General features: G+C 38.2%; 1 protein-coding gene across 5 annotated transcripts in view; it reads left to right on the top strand.

Moving 5' to 3' along the window:
* The window catches only part of PPARGC1A (PPARG coactivator 1 alpha), a 686,617-nt gene that overhangs the window by 564,618 nt on the left and 99,475 nt on the right, over nt 1-22,524 (top strand). The gene's annotated exons all lie outside the window — the stretch shown is intronic.

Below are 22,524 nucleotides of genomic sequence, written 5' to 3'. Positions count from 1 at the left end.
GGCATGATGAATGCAAACTTAATGCTTTTTTACAAAGCGAGTTTTTAAAAAAATAAATCACTACCTTTGCGTCAGACCTCAAACTACTACATAATCAATGCATGCAACTTTCATTGCTACTCGGTTATAATCAGTGGTTTATGTTTTGTTCTTACTTGTTTGGTTTTTTTTTTTTCAGTTGTCAAAATCTGTATTTATTTATTTATTTTATTATACTTTATGTTCTAGGGTACATGTGCACAACGTGCAGGTTTGTTACATATGTATACATGTGCCATGTCGGTATGCTGCACCCATTAACTCGTCATTTACATTAGGTATATCTCCTAATGCTATCCCTCCCCCCTGCCCCCACCCCACAACAGGCCCCGGTGTGTGATGCTCCCCTTACTGTGTCCAGGTGTTCTCATTATTCAATTCCCACTATGAGTGAGAACATGCGGTGTTTGGTTTTCTGTTCTTGTGATAGTTTGCTGAGAATGATGGTTTCCAGCTGCATCCATGTCCCTACAAAGGACATGAACTCATCGTTTTTTATGGCTGCATAGTATTCCATGGTGTATATGTGCCACATTTTCTTAATCCAGTCTGTCATTGATGGACATTTGGGTTGGTTCCAAGTCTTTGCTATTGTGAATAGTGCCGCAATAAACATACATGTGCATGTGTCTTTATAGCAGCATGATTTATAATCTTTTGGGTATATACCCAGTAATGGGATGGCTGGATCAAATGGTATTTCTAGTTCTCGATCCTTGAGGAATGGCCACACTGTCTTCCACAATGGTTGAACTAGTTTACACTCCCACCAACAGTGTAAAAGTGTTCCTATTTCTCCACTTACTCTCCAGCACCTGTTGTATCCTGACTTTTTAATGATTGCCATTCAAACTGGTGTGAGATGGTATCTCATTGTTGTTTTGATTTGCATTTCTCTGATGGCTAGTGATGATGAGCATTTTTTCATGTGTCTGTTGGCTGCATAAATGTCTTCTTTTGAGAAATGTCTGTTCATATCCTTTGCCCACTTTTTGATGGGGTTGTTTTTTTCTTGTAAATTTGTTTGAGTTCTTTATAGGTTCTGGATATTAGCCCTTTGTCAGATGAGTAGATTGCAAAAATTTTCTCCCATTCTGTAGGTTGCCTGTTCACTCTGATGGTAGTTTCTTTTGCTGTGCAGAAGCTCTTTAGTTTAATTAGATCTCATTTGTCAATTTTGGCTTTTGTTGCCATTGCTTTTGGTGTTTTAGACCTGAAGTCCGTGCCCATGCCTATGTCTTGGATGGTATTGCCTAGGTTTTCTTCTAGGGTTTTTATGGTTTTATGTCTAACATTTAAGTCTCTAATACATCTTGAATTAATTTTTGTATAAGGAGTAAGGAAGGGATCCAGTTTCAGCTTTCTACTTATGGCTAGCCAGTTTTCCCAGCACCATTTATTAAATAGGGAATCCTTTCCCCATTTCTTGTTTTTGTCAGGTATGTCAAAGATCAGATGGCTGTAGATGTGTGGTATTATTTCTGAGGGCTCTGTTCTGTCCCATTGGTCTATATCTCTGTTTTGGTACCAGTACCATTCTGTTTTGGTTACTGTAGCCTTGTAGTATAGTTTGAAGTCAGGTAGCGTGATGCCTCCAGCTTTGTTCTTTTGACTTAGGATTGTCTTGGCAATGCGGGGTCTTTTTTGGTTCCATATGAACTTTAAAGTAGTTTTTTCCAATTCTGTGAAGAAAGTCATTGGTAGCTTAATGGGGATGGCATTGAATCTATAAATTACCTTGGGCAATATGGCCATTTTCACAATATTGATTCTTCCTATCCATGAGCATGGAATGTTCTTCCATTTGTTTGTGTCCTCTTTTATTTCATTGAGTAGTGGTTTGTAGTTCTCCTTGAAGAGGTCCTTCATATCCCTTGTAGAGGTCCTTCATATCCCTTGTAAGTTGGATTCCTAGGTATTTTATTCTCTTTGAAACAATTGTGAATGGGAGTTCATTCATGATTTGGCTCTCTGTTTATCTGTTTTTGTTGTATAAGACTGCTTGTGATTTTTGCACATTGATTTTGTATCCTGAGACTTTGCTGAAGTTGCTTATCAGCTTGAGGAGATTTTGGGCTGAGACAGTGGGATTTTCTAAATAGACAATCGTGTCGTCTGCAAACAGGGACAATTTGACTTCTTCTTTTCCTAATTGAATACCCTTTATTTCTTTCTCTTGCCTGATTTCCCTGGCCAGAACTTCCAACACTATGTTGAATAGGAGTGGTGAGAGAAGGCATCCCTGTCTTGTGCCAGTTTTCAAAGGGAATGCTTCCAGTTTTTGCCCATTCAGTATGATATTGGCTGTGGGTTTGTCATAAATAGCTCTTATTATTTTGAGATACGTTCCCTCAACGCCGAATTTATTGAGAATTTTAGCATGAAGGGCTGTTGAATTTTGTCAAAGGCCTTTTTTGCATCTGTTGAGATAATCATGTGGTTTTTGTCTTTGATTCTGTTTATATGCTGGATTACGTTTATTGATTTGTGAATGTTGGACCAGCCTTGCATCTCAGGGATCAAGCCCACTTGATCGTGGTGGATAAGCTTTTTGATGTGCTGCTGGGTTCGATTTGCCAGTATTTTATTGAGGATTTTTGCATTGATGTTCATCAGGGATATTGGTCTAAAATTCTCCTTTTTTGTTGTGTCTCTGCCAGGCTTGGTATCAGGATGATGTTGGCCTCATAAAATGAGTTAGGGAGGCTTCCCTCTTTTTCTGTTAATTGGAATAGTTTCAGAAGGAGTGGTACCAGCTCCTTCTTGTACCTCTGGTAGAATTCAGCTGTGAATCCTTCTGGTCCTGGATTTTTTTTGGTTGGTAGGCTATTAATTATTGCCTCAATTTCAGAGCCTGCTATTGATCTATTCAGGGATTCAACTTCTTCCTGGTTTAGTCTTGGGAGAGTGTATGTGTCCAGGAATTTATTCATTTCTTCTAAGTTTTCTAGTTTATTTACATAGAGGTGTTTATAGTATTCTCTGATGGTAGTTTGTATTTCTGTGGGGTTGGTGGTGATATCCCCTTTATCGTTTTTTATTGCATCTATTCGATTCTTCTCTCTTTTCTTCTGTATTAGTCTTGCTAGCAGTCTATCAGTTTTGTTGATCTTTTCAAAAAACCAGCTCCTGGATTCATTGATGTTTTGAAAGGTTTTTTGTGTCTCTATCTCCTTCAGTTCTGCTCTGATCTTAGTTATTTCTTGCCTTCTGCTAGCTTTTGAATGTGTTTGCTCTTGCTTCTCTAGTTCTTTTAATTGTGATGTTAGGGTGTCAGTTTTACATCTTTCCTGCTTTCTCTTGTGGGCATTTAGCGCTATAAATTTCCTTCTACACACTGCTTTAAATGTGTCCCAGAGATTCCGGTATGTTGTATCTTTGTTCTCATTGGTTTCAAAGAACATCTTTATTTCTGCCTTCATTTCGTTATGTACCCAGTAGTCATTCAGGAGCAGGTTGTTCAGTTTCCATGTAGTTGAGTGGTTTTGATTGAGTTTCTTAGTCTTGAGTTCTCGTTTGATTGCACTGTGGTCTGAGAGACCGTTTGTTATAATTTCTCTTCTTTTACATTTGCTGAGGAGTGCTTTACTTCCAACTACGTGGTCAATTTTGGAATAAGTGTGATGTGGTGCTAAGAAGAATGTATATTCTGTTGATTTGGGGTGCAGAGTTCTGTAGATGTCTATTAGGTCCGCTTGGTGCAGAGTTGAGTTCAATTCCTGGATATCCTTGTTAACTTTCTGTCTCGTTGATCTGTCTAATGTTGACAGTGGGGTGTTAAAGCCTCCCAATATTATTGTGTGGGAGTCTAAGTCTCTTTGTAAGTCTCTAAGGACTTGTTTTATGAATCTGGGTGCTCCTGTATTGGGTGCATATATATTTAGGATAGTTAGCTCTTCTTGTTGAATTGATCCCTTTACCATTATGTAATGGCCTTCTTTGTCTCTTTTAATCTTTGTTGGTTTTAAGTCTGTTTTATCAGAGACTAGGATTGCAACCCCTGCCTTTTTTTTGTTTTCCATTGGCTTGGTAGATTTTCCTCCATCCCTTTATTTTGAGCCTATGTGTGTCTCTGACGTAAGATGGGTCTCCTGAATACAGCAGACTGATGGGTCTTGACTCTTCATCCAATTCGCCAGTCTGTGTCTTTTAATTGGACCATTTAGCCCATTTACATTTAAGGTTAATATTGTTATGTGTGAACCTGATCATGTCATTATGATGTTAGCTGGTTATTTTGCTCGTTAGTTGATGCAGTTTCTTCCTAGCATTGATGGTCTTTACATTTTGGCATGTTTTTGCAATGACTGATACTGGTTGTTCCTTTCCATGTTTAGTGCTTCCTTCAGGAGCTCTTCTAGGGCAGGCCTGATGGTGACAAAATCTCTCAGCATTTGCTTGTCTGTAAAGGATTTTATTTCTCCTTCACTTATGAAGCTTAGTTTGGCTGGACATGAAATTCTGGGTTGAAAATTCTTTTCTTTAAGAATGTTGAATATTGGCCCCTACTCGCTTCTGGCTTGTAAAGTTTCTGCTGGGAGATCTGCTGTTAGTCTGATGGGCTTCCCTTTGTGGGTAGCGTGACCTTTCTCTCTGGCTGTCCTTAACATTTTTTCCTTCATTTCAACTTTGGTGAATCTGACAATTATGTGTCTTGGAGCTGCTCTTCTCAAGGAGCATCTTTGTGGTGTTCTCTGTATTTCCTGAATTTGAATGTTGGCCTGCCTTGCTAGGTTGGGGAAGTTCTCCTGGATAATATCCTGCAGAGTGTTTTCCAACTTCTTTCCATTCTCCCCGTCACTTTCAGGTACACCAATCAGATGTAGATTTGGCCTTTTCACGTACTCCCATATTTCTTGGAGGTTTTGTTCATTTCTTTTTACTCTTTTTTCTCTAACTTCTCTTCTCATTTCATTTCATTCATTTGATCTTCAATCTCTGATACTCTTTCTTCCAGTTGATCGAGTCAGTTACTGAAGCTTGTGCATGTGTCATGTAGTTCTCATGTCATGGTTTTCATCTCTATCAGGTTGTTTATGGACTTCTCTGCATTGGTTATTCTAATTATCCATTTGTCAAATCTTTTTTCAAGGTTTTTAGTTTATTTGCGCTGTGTTCGTAGTTCCTCCTTTAGCTCTGAGAAGTTTGACTGAAGCCTTCTTCTCTCAACTCGTCAAAGTTATTCTCCGTCCAGCTTTGTTCCATTGCTGGCAAGGAGCTGCTTTCCTTTGGAGGGGGAGAGGTGCTCTGAATTTTTTGAATTTTGAGCTTTTCTGCCCTGCTTTTTCCCCGTCTTTGTGGTTTTATCTACCTTTGGTCTTTGATAATGGTGATGTACAGATGGGGTTTTGGTGTGGATGTCCTTTCTGTTTGTTAGTTTTCCTTCTAACAGTCAGGACCCTCAACTGCATGTCTGTTGGAGTTTGCCTGAGGTCCACTCCAGTTAGGCTGCTCCCAGTTAGGCTCTCCCAGTTAGGCTACTCGGGTGTCAGGGACCCACTTGAGCAGGCAGTCTGTCCGTTCTCAGATCTCAACCTCCGTGCTGGGAGAATCACTACTCTCTTCAAAGCTGTCAGACAAGGACATTTACATCTGCAGAGGTTTCTGCTGCTTTTTGTTTAGCTGTGTCCTGTCCGCAGAGGTGGAGTCTACAGAGGCAGGCAGGCCTCCTTGAGCTGCAGTGGGCTCCACCCAGTACGAGCTTCCTGGTCGCTTTGTTTACCTACTTAAGCCTCAGCAATGGCAGGCGCCCCTCCCCCAGTCTCACTACCACCTTGCTGTTAGATCTCAGACTGCTGTGCTAGCAATGAGGGAGGCTCCATGAGCATGGGACCCTTCGAGCCAGGTGCAGGATATAATCTCCTGGTGTGCCGTTTTGCTAAGACCTTTGGTAAAGCTCAGTATTAGGGTGGGAGTGACCCAATTTTCCAGGTGTTGTGTGTCACGGTTTCCCTTGGCTAGGAAAAGGAATTCCCTTCCCCCTTGTACTTCCTGGGTAAGGCGATGCCTCGCCTTGCTTTGGCTCTCGCTCACTGGGCTGCACCCACTGTCCTGCAACAACTGTCCGACATGCCCCAGTGAGATGAACTCAGTACCTCAGTTGGAAATGCAGAAATCACCCAGCTTCTGTGTTGCTCATGCTGGGAGCTGGAGGCTGGAGCTGTTCCTATTCGGCCATCTTGGCGCCCCCTTCCTTGTTTGTTTTTTTAGGTGGGATGGTGATGGTGGCAATAGGGATTTCAGAATTAATATTCATGGTCTACTCCAAATAGCCATAGGTCATCCCTGATGGCCTTTGGTCTTCTAGCTCCAGAAAGTGTAAAGATATCCAGAGAGGCAGTCTCTTCTGGTTTTGTATTCTGGGCCGTTTACTTTTGCCCCATTGAGAGATAGCTCACCAGACTGCCAGGTGACCCAGGTACTCTGGAGCTCAGCTATGATTACTCCTAAATCAGAGCCACAAAGTTCCCAAAGCCTACATTTTTGGAAATAAATTTAGTGGAGTTTGTTTTATTAATATTTCCTAAATCAGAGGAGATTAGAAAGCCACATATTTTAGCCCCACTTTCTGAAGGCTGGCACCACAGCGAGTTTTCAGTGACCTTAATCCATGTGACCCTTTTCATATTTGACTACATTTCCAAGCAGAGGCTGTAAAATATCTGTTGGAAGTTGATTCTACTATTGATGCTAACAGGCAGTTAAAGTCTATTTGTTAAGGTCTGTTCTAGATTAGATAAGCATACTGTATATACTGTATGTACTTCATGGAAACACATTTGTAGCATGGAAAATATCTTTTTTTTTTTTTTTTTTTTTTTAGACAGGGTCTCACTTCAGTGCCCAGGCTGGAGCGCAGTGGGACCATCTTGGCTTACTGAAATCTCTGCCTCCTGGGTTCAAGCAATTCTCCTGCCTCAGCCTCCTGAGTAGCTGGGATTACAGGCATGCACCACCATGCCAAGCTAATTTTTGTTTTTTAGTAGATACAGGGTTTCACCATGCCGACCAGGCTGGTCTTGAACTCCTGATTTCAAGTGATCCTCTCACCTTGACTTCTCAAAGTGCTGGGATTACAGGCATGAGCCACTGCATCCAGCTGGAAAACATCTTTATAATAAGATTTTTCATGTGGTCATAATATGTGTTTTACTCTGGCCTTTGTTTGGAATTGCTGTCTTCAAAAGGAGTCTTCATTTCATTTAAGGAGAAGCGTGGCATTATAATAAGTGTTTCTTCTCCTTGGGGGTGTGCTTCAATGACCTGAATCAGACACCCCAAGTTAACTGTAAAGGTTGATCTGCAAAGAAAAGTGCACTCTTTTAAATGATGTGTCAGATCAAATTTAGAGACACTTGTTGTAAGGCTTCTTTTGATCAGAGCAGGGTGCCATGTGTTGGCTGTGCTCATCTTTGAGTCCTGCCTTTTCTTAATTTCCCTGGTGGTTTTAGCTGAATGTGTGTGGTGTTTTTATCTTCCTGCTGAACATAAAGCTGTGGTTCCCTTCTGATTTGTGAAGAGACTACTAGATGTCTAAGTTATGTGACTGTTAGGTGCAAACAAAAAATGCTATTTTTCTGCATAGCCTGATCATTAAGAACAACATTAAGAACAACAGTTTGAAGTCAAATAAGACTGTCTTGAAGTTTCTGGTCTCCCATTACAAGCTTTTTGTTTGTAGAAAACTTACTTCACCTCTCTCAACTTCAGTGATTTTATCCTTAGAATCAGATTAGTAATAATACTAATCCTACTGTTAGTGTAAGGATTCAGTGAGATAATCTACAGAACTACTCAGCACAGCATTTGGCATACAGTAAGCATTCACCAAATGCTGGATGTTATTTCTGTATTACTATTTTTATTTTTATTCTAGCCCCCAAATCTGTGAACTATGAACTTAGAGAAGCAGAGAAGGCTGCATTCATAAAGGTGAAGAAGAATAGGGAGACTAAAGAGGACCTGACTTCATTTTCCATTCCTTAGACTTGTTTATTACCATTGTAGGTCACCATGGAAACTTTCAGGATTAAGATGGCATTATTGAGCTAAGCATTCAATGAACACCTCAGGGAAGGAAAGCCATAACATGTATGCATGCCATAAGTAGTTTTCAAACGAAAGGGTTATCTGGGGGCGAAGAGTGGATGGCAGTTATTGACTTCCTTGTCTGACATCATTTCCAGAATCCACAGAGAATCAGGATCAAGAGTTGAAAGTGTGATCATGTCCCTGTGTTTGGCCTTTTGTGGACCATTCCATAAAGTTGTCAATAGCTATGGCCAGAATTTCAAAATGGGAAGCTGCTCTTTACATACCAGGGAGTGGGGCTTTCTGAAATAGATTCTGAAGTCGAAAAGAACTCTGAGTGTTTTCTGAGAAGGGTTGACCTCCTTTCATGCCACTTACTGTGAATTAAAGCTGCGAGGGAGAACTAGTTTGGGCATGTGGTACAGCACTTAGCCCCACTGCTGCCAGGGAACAAGATTTGTGTTTCTAAGGAGATACAACAAAAAGGAGAATGCTTTAAGAGCCAGCGGCTGTCAGAGTGTAAAAGTATCTATGTTCAGAAAGGGAAATAGAAGCTGAATTAAGTAATTTTATATACACGTTACAGGGTGCCCTTCTGTGAGTAATTCTTAAATTCAAAAGCAAATAGTTGTGACCACAAAGGGCTTAGTACATCTCAGCTGATTTTAGCTCTCAGACTCAAACTGGATATGATTGGTATTGACCTGCTCTGTGCATGTGATTTTAAGATGGTCTGACTCTTGTCTGTCATTCTGTTGGGTTGTATTAATAACAGGGGACAAAGGGTGAAATAGTCCAATAAAGTTTTGAGCAGCCACTTGACAACGTATTCCAAATAAACAAGAGGAGGAAAACCCTAGCTCTACCAACTAGGACCATAAAACAGAGTCTTCTACACCCTCTTTAATGCCAATATTAACCAGTTTGCAAATGTTTAGTCAGTTATGGATATGGATGGATGTCCTGAATGGGTTCCTGGGATAAAGTGTCATCACAGAACAGAAATCACAGGGAGAGCGCACCAAGGAAAAATTACAGTACTGCTATATTTACTTAGTGCCTCTGCACTAGGGTTTTATTTTCCACAGTTGGAAAGGGAACCACCTGTCTCAACTGCTGATGTCAGAGAGCTCCCTCGAGACACAGGGCTGCTGGAAGGCACATGATACTGTACATATTTGCTCTTACGTTCGTATCTGGCTAAGATTGGGTTTCAGATTTGTACCCTATTGTGGAGTTCATTTAGCAGTGACTCTCAGGTGCCCTCCCACGTCACCATGCCCTTGTGAATTAAAAAGTGGCCTGCCGAAGCCCTTGTTGTGAATGTTCCCTCATCTCGCGATACCAGTATTTGCACTGCAGTAAAATGAATGACACACATGTTGGGGTTATCATCTATGGATTCAGTTTTGAAAGTGAGTATCAGGAGGCATTATCATCTCTGCATCTAGGAGGCTTTATGCTATTGGTAGGTGGGGTTTTGTTTTATTTATAGTGATGAAGGCTTTTAAAGATACATATATGTGTGTATACCAGATTTGGAGGTTTTATATGTGGATTGCTAAACAGACAAAAAAAATTTAAAAAGAGAGATAAGTATGTAGCATACTTCATTTTTTTTTTTTTTAAAGCTGTTCGTTTGTCAGTGTGGAGAATTTGTTGTAGAGTGAATAAAATGCCTAATTTGGAAAGACTGGATATTATGACCATGCATTTCAGGTGATCTAGTGCATTCTTTTTAGTTTTTATTTTTATTTTTAAAGATTTTTAGGGTTGTGTAATCCACTGCTCCAGTTTTCTGGAGGAGAATTCGGCGTTTTAAATGTAGCTCCTTAAGGAAACGTGAGGACCACCGTGTTGCACGACTCCAGGCACTCATAGTCAAGAACTCACACTTAAACGATCCTGCTGGCTATGTGTGCAATCTCCAGAAATATGATGCCCTCAACATTACTCAAATGTTATGTAAAAGTAGAGTTGTTACCAACAATTGCAGGAGGCTTGCTGTTAGTGAAGTTGTTCATTATTTTAATAATGCCGTGCATCTCCATTTAAATATCTTCACCAACTGCAAATTATATGGTTATTACACAAAATAGGTGGAAAACAGAGTCTGAGGGTGTAAATTACATTCTTGGGCCACATCAAATCAATTTCCTTTTAGGGATAAGAACCCGAGTTCTTAATTCCCAGCCGTCCTATGATGCACACCTTCAATTAAATTTATATTGGAAATGATGCTTGATGTTTTTTTCTCAAGTCCTAAAAATAGAGTAAATAGGATGGGCTAAGACCCCTTGGTTCATCTAATCTTCCCCCCAGTGTAGGATTTTCCTATGAACCATTAAAAGTGTTATAATATATGATTGATATTAATTAGTTTTCTGTAAAGTACTGCACTCCTTAACATGAACTGAACTAGAAATAAATATATTACCATGAATTAAGATTTTATTAGTTGCAAAGAAGAATTGGATGAAGGCACCTATGTGAAATCCTAAGTACAGGCGTCAAATTGAATTAATGCCAGCACTGCCTTGAGATTAATTTGAGTACTGAATAAGAAAGAGTATACCATAACATAACTGTGTTTACTGAATCATTCTTGGCATCAGAAACTAAAGCTACATTATAAATGCAACAAGAGGCTTTTCTCCCTTGGAAGAGAGAGGCGGGTGCATTTTGTAATTAAAGTGAATGTTACTCTCTGAAAACTGCCTCTCGTCCCTAGGAAGGAAACAGCCTTCTTGAGAACCCTGCATCCTTGTATGTATCTCAGACTTTGCATACTTGGTGTTGCTCTGGCCGTCTTCTGCATCCTAGAGTATGGTCAGCAATATTTTCCACTCACTTTATATATTTTCATCTTATTACTCTGTATATGTTTTGCAAAAGATGTGGAGGGTGCCGAAAAGTTTTATGGGATTGCCCCAGGGATGTTCTAGAAGGGATTGCTGATTTTATAGGTAGAATGGCTTGTACAGCATTCAATACAGGGCCATGCAGACTGAGGGCTGTGAAGTCCTGAGGATCACTTTTTACAGATTGTGATGTGAGTAGCGCCCCCTGGAGTTGTGCATTGCTGCGGCTCTGCTCTGCTTTCCCTTAATGATTCTGAAATTTCCTGATTTTATAAATTTTATATGCATCTATGATATAGGTTACTTGCAGACCAAATGCAAAACTTTATTAAACTTTATTAAAGTTAAATAGGAATAATAGGCACATCACACATCTAATTTTAAATTGTATAGTAACTACATTTTTAAAAAGGTACATTTAATTTTAAAGTCTTTGACTTAATATATTCAAAATATTATATTAACAAATGACTCTAAGTTATTAATGAAATATTTTACATTCTATTTTTCATATTCAGATTGAAATTCCAGGTATATTTTATATCTATAGAAGTCTCAATTTTTGTGTGGACACATTTTAAGTTCTCAGTAGCCACATATGTGGCTAGTGGCTACTGTGTTGGCTGGCATAGTTTTGGACTTAGATAGCAACTTGCCAGCATTTTACTATGCAGAAAATTGCTTTAAAGAAAAAAAAAATACCTTAAATATCAAAGATAAAATATAACGTATCCTTTATGTCATTTATCAATTTAAGAAGCGATTATGTGATTGATCACAAATTTGCGAGAAGTGTGAATGCTAAGACAATTTAGTTGATAGGCTGCTGGTGGCACAATGAACTTTATATTGAATTGTATTGTTCCTGTGGCTTTGTTTTCCATTCTTCCCTCTGTGTGTATTTCAGATATCATCATTTAAAACACAATTTGATACTTTGTGGTTCCTCTCATTGTCCCAAACTCACGCTATTTTGTCAGTTTTCATGCACCATATGAATGTCTTATTTCTTTTTTGTTTGTTTGTTTGAGACAGGGTTTTACTCCATTGCCCAGGCTGGAGTGCAGTGGTACAATCTTGGCTCACTGCAAGCTCTGGCTCCCACATTCAAGCGATTCTCCTGCCTTAGCCTCCCAAGTAGCTGGGACTACAGGCACCTGCCACCATGCCCAGCTAAGTTTTGTATTTTTAATAGAGACCAGGTTTCATCATATTGGTCAGGCTGGTCTCGAACTCCTGAGATCAGGAGATCTACCCACCTCAGTCTCCCAAACTGTTGGGATTATAGGCGTGAGCCACCACACCCAGCTGGATTTCTTAACAGAGGAATTCTTGAAAGACTTTTGGCTCAAATAACATTGTGGCCAGCTTAATGGAAACAAAAATTGTTTTCTCCACTTGCTGCTTCTGGTCTCTTTAGAGGTAGTGCCAGCTCAGGACTGGTATGAGGCTGGTTTTTACTTTTCTTTAGGTAAGTAGAGAAACAAACAACCACCTGGCAATCCTACAACTTGTGATAACACTGTCCCTCATAGAAAGTCAACTTACTATAGGACTTAAAGAGAACGTCTGATGTGCTTGGTTTCCAAATCTTTATTTTTCTTAGGTGAGAAAGGCAGGTGAAGAGCAAACACTTGCATCTACTCTAATGTTGCTTGATTTTACATTGAGTTTTAAGTAGTCAAACATGAATGGCAGGCATCATTATTGAGTAGCTATTATATGCCAAGCACTTGGCTTATACTCATTTTCTTTAACCTTAACATGAGCCATGTAAAATAGGCATTTATATTTCCATTTTTGTAAGTGAAGTGCTTGAGGTTCAGATAGTTTAGGTGACGTCTTGAGTTCCTACAGATAGATCATAAGTAACAGATCTACATTGTCTGACTCCAAAGTCCATGCTCTCAGAGAAGAGGGACACATTTTCCGAGCAAGTCGATGGCACCGTTCAATAATGAGTTTTGAACCAAGAGAAAAGACTAACATTTTAGAGTTGTAATGTTCTTTCACTTCACTTATTCAAGAAATAAATACAGAGAATATGTAATCCCATTTCATTTTTTGATAGAAGTGGAAATAGATCAAGAAAGTTAAAGAGGCTTTGTCCAAGGTCAGACAAACAAACCTAGACATCAAGTCCTTTGAGTCCTGCTCCAAGGCTGTTTGTCTGAGTGGTTGAAGGGTCCCTTTAAGGAGGTAAGTTGGACATTGGGAATTTTTTTTGTGACAGGCTGCAAACTTCAAAAATGTGTGGGTACAGAAACATTTATTTCTCTTTCTTTTCTATGCATTTTAAACTTGTTATCGAAGTATATGATATTGAAAAGTACATATACCATAAGAGTTTAGCTCAGTGAATGTTCAGTAACAATGTACCCATGTAACCAGCACAGACAGCAAGAAAGAAACCCTAACTAGTTTCCTGGAGCCTCCTCTCGCTTGACTGTGGTTCTCCCTGCCCTGCCCCAAACCACTACCCAGGACAACCTCTCACCTGATTTGCAGCCACCTAGGTTAAATATCTGTTTCTATGCTTTATAGAAATGGAATCATAACGTATGCACTTTCATGTGTGTCTGGCTTCTTTTGCTTCACATTACATTTCTGGGATTTATCTACATTTTTGTGTGTAGCAGAAGTTCATTAATTCTCATTGATATATTTGGCCATACTTTCAAGTATAAAATCCCTAACAACCATAATACTGTAAGTGGAATGAATAGGTTTATTTCACATTAATTACTATTTAAATTGCTTTTTTCCTAGAAAAATTATTAGCTGTAGTTTTGTGTGATTTGGGCTAAAACAAAATAACAAAGCTGAAATATGGTGCTTCAGCAGTTACAAAGCATAACACAACGCAGGATATCACCCCGTCCTGTGGTTTTTACGTAATATGTGACATTGAATGATGTCATAGAGAAGACAAAGAGAGCACACAAGCTGGACATACCCACAGGAGAGCCCTGGGTAGGCGTTCCCACTTAGTGGCTTTGTATGGCTGTGCAAAATGTTAGATGTGGCCCATTTTTAGGTGGCCTGCATGCAAATGGATCTACTAACATGGATAGTAGAAATTTCCACCTCAGGGGCTAGGCACGGTGGCTCACACCTGTAATCCCAGCACTTTGGGAGGCCAAGGGGGGCGGATCATCAGGTCAGGAGTTCCAGACCAACCTGACCAACATGGTGAAAAACCCATCTCTACTAAAAATACAAAAAAAAAAAAAAGTTAGCCAGATGTCATGGCGCGTGCCTGTAATCCCAACTACTCAGGAGGCTGAGGTGGGAGAATAGCTTGAACCCGAGAGGCAGAGGTTGCAGTGAGTTGAGATTGCGCCACTGTATTTCAGCCTGGGCAAAAAAAAAAAAAAAAAAAAAAAAAGAAAAGAAAAGAAAAAGGTCCACCTCAGGAATTGTTAAAGATTTTTTTGTTTTGTTTTGAAAAGAGATAGGGAAAGAATTTACTCTGATCATCTGCTTGGCACAAAGTACAATCCGAACCCTTTAAAGAATAATAGAGGTTTTGGCTTGTTTAAAATGGGTCTCTTGTCAACTTCTTTTTGCAGATTGTCTCACAAGCACATAATCAAGGTTTCTTATGTTAGTTTTCTTATTACTTCTTCTTCCTAGTTGCAGGAAAATGTGAATGTAATGCCAGTGAATACTGCTAGTGAGAACCCAGCATCATGTGAGAATAGGTGGGGGTTTATCAAGGCGTTGTCCTGACTGAGGTTTATCATTTACCTGGTCATATTTTCCTTACTCCTATGTCATCAGTGCTCCCTCTCCAAATTTTCTGGTCGAGAAGTTAGTTTTCCTGTGACTGATTCACTCAACCTTAAAGGAAAACCTCCAAGATGGTTGGTCTTAGATGGCACCAAAGCATACATCTCTCACTCAATAGAGTTGTATGTACAAAGGAAACAGTTGAAAAGGAAACGCTATCCTGTGATATGGCCTTGGTTTAATACATTTGCTAATACTGTTACGGTAAAATATTAGGCATATGACCTTTTTTCCTACCTCCACACCCTACATTAATATCTCAGCTGATCCCTTCTAATTTAAAAATATGTACAATCTTTTACCAAATATAATGAGCTTTTTATTTAAGGAGGGTCTTCTGGTATTAGGCAGAAAGGATGTTACTTTAAACTCTCATTTCCTTAGCTGCTGTAGACCTTATTCTTATGTACAAAACCCTGAATATAATATCTACCCTCCTTTCTAAATCTTCTCTCTCTGGGTGACACCATTTCTAAATCACATGTAGTGACTACCACATCAGTTGTGTGGTTTTCACACTTGCTGTGCATGCAGGGACTCGGTCTTACGTATGACTCGTGCTACTTTCCAGAATGAATGATAAACAAGATGAAAGCCGGCTGTTTCTCTGGGCAGCTACCTGAACTTTGTAAGAAACACAGGTCTCTAGGAAGCTGAGCTTCTCAGAGCCAATACCCGTGGTTGAAAGTATTGTATTTCACAAGTTCTCTGGTATTCTTTTTCTAGAATGGTTGAGTGGTTAAATATCTGTATTGCAAGGAAAATGATGAAGCTGTGCGCTTTCAGCAACACTGAGCACCAGTTGCCTTTCTTGTACATCATCTCTGATTTCCAGTGTCTTTGTGAAATGAGACATTTGGATGCACCCTGTGCAAAGGAGGCTTCCTGAGTTGTCTGTCTCTGTCAAGACAGGCACATCACTGCATTTTAGATCTGGCAAAGATCTTTGATTTAATTGAATCTGGCCATCTTTGTTGATAGATAAGGAAACCGAAGCTCAGTATCATTACATGAACCACCCAAAGTCGAATTGCTGGCAAGTGACATAGCTGAATGAGGGCCCTGTTCCTCTTATCTTGCATTTTCCTTTCATTTTGGGCTGAATCAAGAGCCTCAAAGTGACTCCACCTGTCAGGTAGACTTGAGCCTCCAGTAATCACCTTAAATCTCGTAAGGCTGGCTGACTTTGGTTTCAACCTCATTACCCCTCTTCTTACAAATATTCTTAATAGTCAAAATAATGACCACCCATGTGTAGGAAAAGGCCAAGGAAACTGTGAGAACATGAAATCAAATTGGCTGATATAAAGCTTTCATTCCTATGAATATAGTTGACCTTCCAGGGGAAAGAAAGTGAGTTTTCCCCTCTTGTGATACTTGAGAAGCCAAAAATGAGCTTTCTGCCCAAGCACTGGGCTGCAAAATGGCAGCATTTACACAGGTTGTTTCACATTTAGGGATGGGCTGTGTTCCAGAAGTTTACTTGCATGTCACTGGGTTGAAAGTGGGGCTGCCTTTTCCTGGTCAAATCAATTTCAATCATCTCCAATGGAAGCCATGTCTCTAAACACTCTTCCCATAAGCCTTTGCTGGTGGCCCCTCCTTTTTTCCCCAATTAGTTGGTAGACCCTCTTCTTGAGAATTATTCTTACCATTTTATTCATACCATTCTTGAAAATATTTACTATTGTATAAATGAATGACGTTTCTTTAACCCCACCCGGGCTAATTAAGATTTTTGAAGAGAAAATTGACTTAACAATTGATTAAATTTCAGATTGAGAAACAAAGGGAAGATGGTAGTGGTGTCTGGGGGATAGTGGTTTTGGTCTACCTCTGAGGCAAGCTAATAGGAGTTGATAGCTTCCTTCTCTCCATAATTCTGGGATTTCTAAGTATACCGGGCACTAACTTCCCTCAGTGTTGCTCATGAGCTTTGCATCGTAAGTGGAGTAGCTGTTGGACTTGGTATGACAGGCAGAAATGGCTTCATTTTAAATATATGATGAATATTTGAGATACAATATTGGGCGTCAGGGGCTATTTCTATCTCCTACATTCCCTGTATGTTAAGCAGGCATGGCTTTAGTACTGAATCTCTCTGTTCCTCTCAAAACTGAATAATTCTTCTTCTTCTGAATATGAAAGTCATGCATGTTTATAAGAGAAAATTTGAAAATTACAGAAAAGCACACTCACATAGAGGAATGTAAAAAGTACTTATAACATCATCAGCCACTACAAACAGCTTGTTATATTTCCTCCTCATCCTCTTCTTCTTTCTGAGGATATATTTTTACAGGTAAACTTTTCATGATTATAGTTTTTTCAAGCCTAATTTAAAACCCTAATGTATTTTGAACACTTTCCTATTATGCTATTAAATATATTTTACAACAGATTTTAATGATAACATTATATGTATATACATACTTCTCTATAATTTATTGAACTAGGTCACTTAATGTTGGACATCCACATTGCATTCAAGTTTTCAATAATGCAAATAATGTTGCATTGGGTATCCTCATATGAAAAATCTTTGTACACATTCCCTTATTATTGCCTCAGGATGAATATCTAGAAGTAGATGTTCTAGGTCTATGAGGTTTTTAAAAGTTTTGAATACATATTGCCTGCTTGCTCTGTATAAAAATTATACCCAGTATAATCCTACCGGTAGTATCTGATGTCTGTTTTTCGATTGAGCTGCTAAATGTAGAGGTCAGTCATAGAAGTGGTCTTGGTTAAGGATGTTTTCTCAAAAATCTTGTGTCTAATTGGGCTAGCAAATATAAAGTAAGAGTTTATCTGTTGCCACAAAATTGAGCTTAGACCTCAAAGCTAATTGCTTCTTAAGATGAGAATTTATTTCCCTTCTACCTCTCTGACATGTTTGGGATATATATATATATACATATCAGAGCAAAATTCAAGTATCAAAGCACTGGAAAAACCCATAACAGAAACACAAGTCAAATAACCAAAAATCCTTCCAAGACTCTGCCTGGTGGTATTTAAAAAAAGGAAAAGAAAAAAAAAATTGTCTATTTATTGTTACCTTTTGAGACTATTTGCAAAATATAGTTTTGTTTTGTTTTGTTTCCTTAAGATCGAGAAAAGCTAAGCTAATTAGGACTCAAGCACTAAAAAATAAGTATCATGGGAACAGTTTGATTACCTTTTTTTTTTTTTTTCAGTTTAACAATTTGTGTACCTCAATTTTCCCTGGCCCTTACTAACTTCAGCTAGTGCAAAGAAAAAAAAAATCTTTCTTAGTAAATTAAATGTTATATTATGTATTGAAGTTTAGTAGCACTTTAAATTTTTAAATAGTGCCAAATTTGACAATATGTAATATGCCTTATTCATTTCCAGTTAAAAAAAAATTGCTAGATAATCCTATTGAATATTTATCATCTAAATAATCAATAACTCTCTGCATTATAGATAAATTAACCTGGAATAATTAAGGTAAATGAAAATGTAGATTCACAAATACAACAGAATTGAACATCTGACAAAATCAGATTTTAACCACCCTTTTATTATCTCTTCTCTGTGTGCTTAATAAGTACAATTGTTGCTTTATGTTTAGATTAGTCCAATTGACTGCAACTCTGATTAATTTTCATATTATTTTTTGTTTCAATATGAAAAACACCAAAAGCACATTTTGAGGTCGAAATTAAAATAGAGGCTGACTCAGTTCCATAGAGCTGGTCTGCAGAAGGTTTTATTGGAGAGGAGAGTTATTTTTGCTGAGGTTGTTTATCACAACTTGTTTATTAAAAAAAGAAAAATAAATGCTAGGAGACATTCAAGCTGTCTTGATTTTCCTCTAGTTATTTCCTCAAAGCTTCTTTGTTCACATGAACATCACTGTGACATTTTTTGTGGAAAATGAGGTTTAATTTTAAAGTATTTATAGAAGTATTTGTTATAGCCTATCCTGCTACCAACTTTTGTGTTCTACACAGTCTCTGCTTCTAACCAGAGGCCCAAAGCGTGTGTTTAAAAACTGATGTGGGGTATCAGGATCAATTAGTCCCTCTAGGAATTAAAAGCAAGCAATTGAATGCCTGTTAACAATGATTAACTTTACAAATATTAGCAATTCTAGGCAGGCCCCTTTGCTTTCTGGACGAATGCTCTAGGCAGGCAGCATTGCCAGGAATATTGGTTTCCAGCTATGTAGACTGTCCCTCAGTTATAAAGTTGCCACCGGGGTCTTTGCTATGGCTTTGATTTGAGGATGATTATTATTCTTATGGATGAAACTTTAGTTCTTCCTAGAAAGGCTTTCAGTGATTTGCAAGCTTTTTTCAGCTGTTCTCTAAGCCTTGCTCAGCCTTATTTTTCTCCGTTGTAAAATGGGTACACAGGTCATCCTTATTGGATAGTTTGGAGGACTAAATTGATTAAGATGTGGTATATGAAGTGCTGACCTTAATGTCTAGCCCATACGTGCTCTGCTGTATATGTTTTGCTTTCCACCTTTCTTTCTTGAGAAGTTTCTGCATACATATATTCTTATGTAGTTATTGTATAAATAGTGTGTATGGAAACATTCCCGAGATTGTATTTTCCTGTTCTTTCTTGATTTAGAAAACTAAAGCTATAGTAATTTCCTGCTGTGTGTAAGAGGGAAAATGTACCTATGAACTGTATTCAGCAAACTTAAAATGTTAAAGCTCTTGGTCAGCTTTTTATGCCCAGTGATGATAAACTGTCAATTTCCTTATGTTGTTTGGGAATTTACTAGCAACTTATTGCAGATATCACAGTAGACACATCTCTTATAATATGTCTGATCTGAAAGAAGCAGCAGTCTGGTAGTTTTTGGTTTGTTTTGTTAAAATAAAAACTTATAAACTTATAAAAACAAGTGAACAAATATATTTATCCTAATGGTTCTTCTGAGTTTGCTTCTGAAATCACCTATATTCAATATAGACAACAAAACCGGTTGTTTTTGCTATTGTCTGAGGTTTTTGAGTTTGGGGGTTTGAATTTGATTCTAATTTTTAGAAATGGGCAGTTGTCTGAAATATGGAGGGGTGGGAAAAGCCTTTAATTTGGGGTAGGAGTGAGGAGGGAAACTCAAATGTTATACACTTCATTCAACATATTTGTTAGAGAATTGAATTATTCTCTTGAGGGTTTTTTTTCTCTTTGTTAGCAACTCGAGATAGATTCTCCTGCCTCTACTAATATCGAAACTCTGGAAAATGTTAACAGAACTACAGAGGGGAGAAATTATCAGGATGGAATGTAGGCTCTGTGTAGATACGCAACATTAGGGGCACTCGGCAGATGTTAATAAATACCTCTTTCTATTGTTGAGATAAAATGAGTTTGATTTGGGTGTGAACTGCAGTGGTCAATGAAAGGACCTTGTACCTCACCAGGGTGTGTTTTAAGCAGTAGAAGAGGAATCTGGGTGTTGATCCAAGTGACATTGGTTTTTCATACTAAATTATTCTCCATTTTTAAGGGTTGTCATCCCCTTAAAATTGTAAGCTCTCTTGTGTCCATCTTATATGCTTTCTTAGCAGTCCTGGTGATACATGGCTGTGCACACAGTAAAGTTTCAATATATCCTTGTTGTGTGAAACCAGATATTTGGAAATTTTGGAGATAGAGTTGACGAAGGGGTGAAAGGACGGCTGTGAGTAGAGAGTGAGAGAAATAGTCAAGGCAGAGAGGGAATTAAATATAGAAATGGCCTGGGGAACCAGAAAAAACAAGGTTGGTGAGCAATGAACAATTTAAGTTCTCCCGAGCAAAGAAAAAAAACTGGACAGAAGAAAAATTTTAATCTGAAGAGTTAATTAACAAAATTATAAAACCTCTAAAACATCCCTCTCATTACAGTTGTAGTTTTAAGACCAAAAAAAAAAAAAATAGTGGAAAGCACTCTAATTTGTCCTAAGAATCTATTTAATTTTGATTTGTCCAGTAATAGAAATTTGAGGGGGCAATGCAATATACTGTAGTTTATAAGTCCTTTAAATGTTGTTACTTCTGAATTACCATCCTCTTTGTGATAGTGATAGTGAAGAAAAAACAAGTGTATTTGAAATCACTTCTGGTTTCAGTGCATGTGCTGATTTGATTTTTTAGAAGTATAATTAGATGGCAAAAAATAAGAAAACCCTAACAATACAATCTGGGCAGGTTAGAATATCAAAAATTATAATGAGCCTGTTCCAATGTAAAGAACATCTCTAAAAGATGTGAATAGGTTTTAAACATATGATGAATATCTAGCATTGGATGAACACAAATAAAAGTATCAGTGAATATCACAGTGGAAGAATCACATGATAATAATTAATAAACATTGACTCTTCTTGGCCAGGTGACCAATATTATTTCACAGTTGATTGTTAAGGGGAGAGTCAATGACCTTTGTCCTGAATTTTAATAATTTACTGAAGTTTTGCATTAAATCAGAATATAATTGGGAAGAGAATTAGTGTTTCTTTGTGGGGAGTGCAGAGTAATGCCACTAATTGCTTGTATAAAAGCATTCCCGAGGTTGTATTTTCCTGTTCTTTCATTAGAAAATTAAAACTACAGTCATTTTCTCCTGTTTGTAAAAGGGAAAATGTGCCTGTGAACTGTATTCAGCAAACTTAAAATGTCAAAGCTCTTGGCCACCTTTTTATGCCCAGTAATGATACACTGTCAACTTCCTGACGTTATTTGGGAATTTACTAGCAACTTGTTGCAGCTATCACAGCACACAAATCTCTTATAATATGGATGGTCTGAAAGAAGCAGCAGTCTGGTGGTGTTTTGTTTCTTTTGTTCTTTCTTTCACTTTAATATTTGAGCAACTTCATATTTAAAATATGTGTTAGGGCAAATCACCATGTTTTTCTGTATAAGAAGATGGACAATGAAGAATAGGGTATATTAACCTCAGTAGAAATAGTGCTTTACAACTTATGTTTAGATGACTGGGGGATTGCTTTCAGGTAAATTATTACCAACTAAAAGAATTGAGCTGATTCTAAAAGCGTATTGGGTTTAACATTTTATGAAAACATGTTTATTCACACAGATACATACATGTGTACATCTCCTGGGAACTTGGAAGGGTTAAGTCAGACCACTGTCATGTTACAGGAAGTGTTTTTCCACTGTATCCAGTACCTTGAGTTTGTTATGTATTCAATATGTAGTGTCATCATAAAACAGTTGCACCTGCATTAGCCCTCATTGTCTCAAGGCACAAGCTGAAAAATAATAGAAAGTAAAGCTCAGGAATTGAATATTTCTGCTAATAGTGTGTTGGTATTTTTCCCTCAGTTCACGGACATTCTTGATTTCAAAACGCAAACTACACAACCCAGGGCACTAGGGTTGGAATTCAATGTTTATTCAAAAAGGCACCCTAAGGCAGTTAGGGAGGAAATGCTACATGTATAAAAAATAGGAGCCCGGAATCTAAGCTGATCTGAGCACAGCAGCAGCGACTGTATTTACTAACACTTGTTTTCTGGGAGCCTATGAGAGAAATGGAAATAATTAGAAGGAAGCTGAAAGGATGGGGTTTTGTGGCTTGTTCTCCTTTTATGGAGCAAAGAAAACTGCAGCAGTACTTCGGGAGCTGGTATTCCCTACTGCCATGGGGGCAGCCGAATTCTGGGTGGAGGAGTTTGTTTATACCTTAACAAATACAGGCTATGTTGTTGATTAAACAAGCAAAAAAAAAAAAAAAGCCTCATTTGCTGCTTTCAAACACTCCCTCAATGAGAAAATGCCTCATAAAAATGCATCATGTGATAAG

Source organism: Theropithecus gelada, chromosome 5, assembly GCF_003255815.1.
Source record: "Theropithecus gelada isolate Dixy chromosome 5, Tgel_1.0, whole genome shotgun sequence".
NCBI classification, from domain to species: Eukaryota; Metazoa; Chordata; class Mammalia; order Primates; family Cercopithecidae; genus Theropithecus; species Theropithecus gelada.
This window is presented reverse-complemented; position numbering and strand designations above follow the sequence as displayed.